Genomic DNA, 2,500 nt, shown 5'->3' with positions numbered 1-2,500 from the left:
GTTTTTTTACGAATTTTCATTAGCAATCTAACGACATGAATTGCGAAGACGTTTTTTGAACAATTGTATTCCTTTCCCAAAACATCGAGTGTTAGTGTATAAAACCGCTAGAGAAAATAAATTGGCAGGCGAAACTTAAAAAGGAGAGACCCATGAACAGCATGGCCAGGCGGCTCACCTCGACGTTTTTCCCCCGAGCAAAGTCCGCCGAGACCCCCTGTATCCCACGGGGATGTACTGGCGTGCACTTAAAGGTTGATGCCGCTCTGTTACTTGGGAAACGAACCACAAGCCAAATCCAGCTAATTTGTGAATGACTTAGCTCTCCTGCTTTCTCGAGAACGTGCTTTTTTCGTCGGATGAAACTTCCACAGGCTTTTCCAGCAGATTTGCACCTGCACTCAAAAAAGTCAAAATTTTTACACATAGACCCCATCAAACGGGAGAAATTGGCCCGGATTGCTCTCATGTGCGTTACGGGGCATCGTTTCTCTCGCGCCGAATTCTCTCGAGCTGGGAAATCGCTCATTTTTGCGTCGCCAAATATCGTACGAACGCCGTGAAACTTCCACAGGCTTTTTCAGCAGATTTGCACCTGCACTCAAAAAAGTCAAAATTTTTACACATAGACCCCATCAAACGGGAGAAATTGGCCCGGATTGCTCTCATGTGCGTTACGGGGCATCGTTTCTCTCGCGCCGAATTCCATCGAGCTGGGAAATTGCTCATTTTTGCGTCGCCAAATATCGTACGAACGCCGTGAAACTTCCACAGGCTTTTTCAGCAGATTTGCACCTGCACTCAAAAAAGTCAAAATTTTTACACATAGACCCCATCAAACGGGAGAAATTGGCCCGGATTGCTCTCATGTGCGTTACGGGGCATCGTTTCTCTCGCGCCGAATTCTCTCGAGCTGGGAAATCGCTCATTTTTGCGTCGCCAAATATCGTACGAACGCCGTGAAACTTCCACAGGCTTTTTCAGCAGATTTGCACGTGCACTCAAAAAAGTCAAAATTTTTACACATAGACCCCATCAAACGGGAGAAATTGGCCCGGATTGCTCTCATGTGCGTTACGGGGCATCGTTTCTGTCGCGCCGAATTCCATCGAGCTGGGAAATCGCTCATTTTTGCGTCGCCAAATATCGTACGAACGCCGTGAAACTTCCACAGGCTTTTTCAGCAGATTTGCACGTGCACTCAAAAAAGTCAAAATTTGTACACATAGACCCCATCAAACGGGAGAAATTGGCCCGGATTGCTCTCATGTGCGTTACGGGGCATCGTTTCTCTCGCGCCGAATTCTCTCGAGCTGGGAAATCGCTCATTTTTGCGTCGCCAAATATCGTACGAACGCCGTGAAACTTCCACAGGCTTTTTCAGCAGATTTGCACCTGCACTCAAAAAAGTCAAAATTTTTACACATAGACCCCATCAAACGGGAGAAATTGGCCCGGATTGCTCTCATGTGCGTTACGGGGCATCGTTTCTGTCGCGCCGAATTCCATCGAGCTGGGAAATCGCTCATTTTTGCGTCGCCAAATATCGTACGAACGCCGTGAAACTTCCACAGGCTTTTCCAGCAGATTTGCACGTGCACTCAAAAAAGTCAAAATTTTTACACATAGACCCCATCAAACGGGAGAAATTGGCCCGGATTGCTCTCATGTGCGTTACGGGGCATCGTTTCTCTCGCGCCGAATTCTCTCGAGCTGGGAAATCGCTCATTTTTGCGTCGCCAAATATCGTACGAACGCCGTGAAACTTCCACAGGCTTTTTCAGCAGATTTGCACGTGCACTCAAAAAAGTCAAAATTTTTACACATAGACCCCATCAAACGGGAGAAATTGGCCGGGATTGCTCTCATGTGCGTTACGGGGCATCGTTTCTCTCGCTCCGAATTCCATCGAGCTGGGAAATCGCTCATTTTTGCGTCGCCAAATATCGTACGAACGCCGTGAAACTTCCACAGGCTTTTTCAGCAGATTTGCACGTGCACTCAAAAAAGTCAAAATTTTTACACATAGACCCCATCAAACGGGAGAAATTGGCCCGGATTGCTCTCATGTGCGTTACGGGGCATCGTTTCTCTCGCGCCGAATTCTCTCGAGCTGGGAAATCGCTCATTTTTGCGTCGCCAAATATCGTACGAACGCCGTGAAACTTCCACAGGCTTTTTCAGCAGATTTGCACGTGCACTCAAAAAAGTCAAAATTTGTACACATAGACCCCATCAAACGGGAGAAATTGGCCGGGATTGCTCTCATGTGCGTTACGGGGCATCGTTTCTCTCGCTCCGAATTCCATCGAGCTGGGAAATCGCTCATTTTTGCGTCGCCAAATATCGTACGAACGCCGTGAAACTTCCACAGGCTTTTTCAGCAGATTTGCACGTGCACTCAAAAAAGTCAAAATTTTTACACATAGACCCCATCAAACGGGAGAAATTGGCCGGGATTGCTCTCATGTGCGTTACGGGGCATCGTTTCTCTCGCGCC

This window comes from Lampetra planeri, chromosome 4 (assembly GCF_965212315.1).
Source record: "Lampetra planeri chromosome 4, kcLamPlan1.2.h2, whole genome shotgun sequence".
Taxonomy (NCBI): domain Eukaryota; kingdom Metazoa; phylum Chordata; class Hyperoartia; order Petromyzontiformes; family Petromyzontidae; genus Lampetra; species Lampetra planeri.
The sequence above is the reverse complement of the archived record's forward strand: the minus strand, read 5'-3'. Positions refer to the sequence as shown.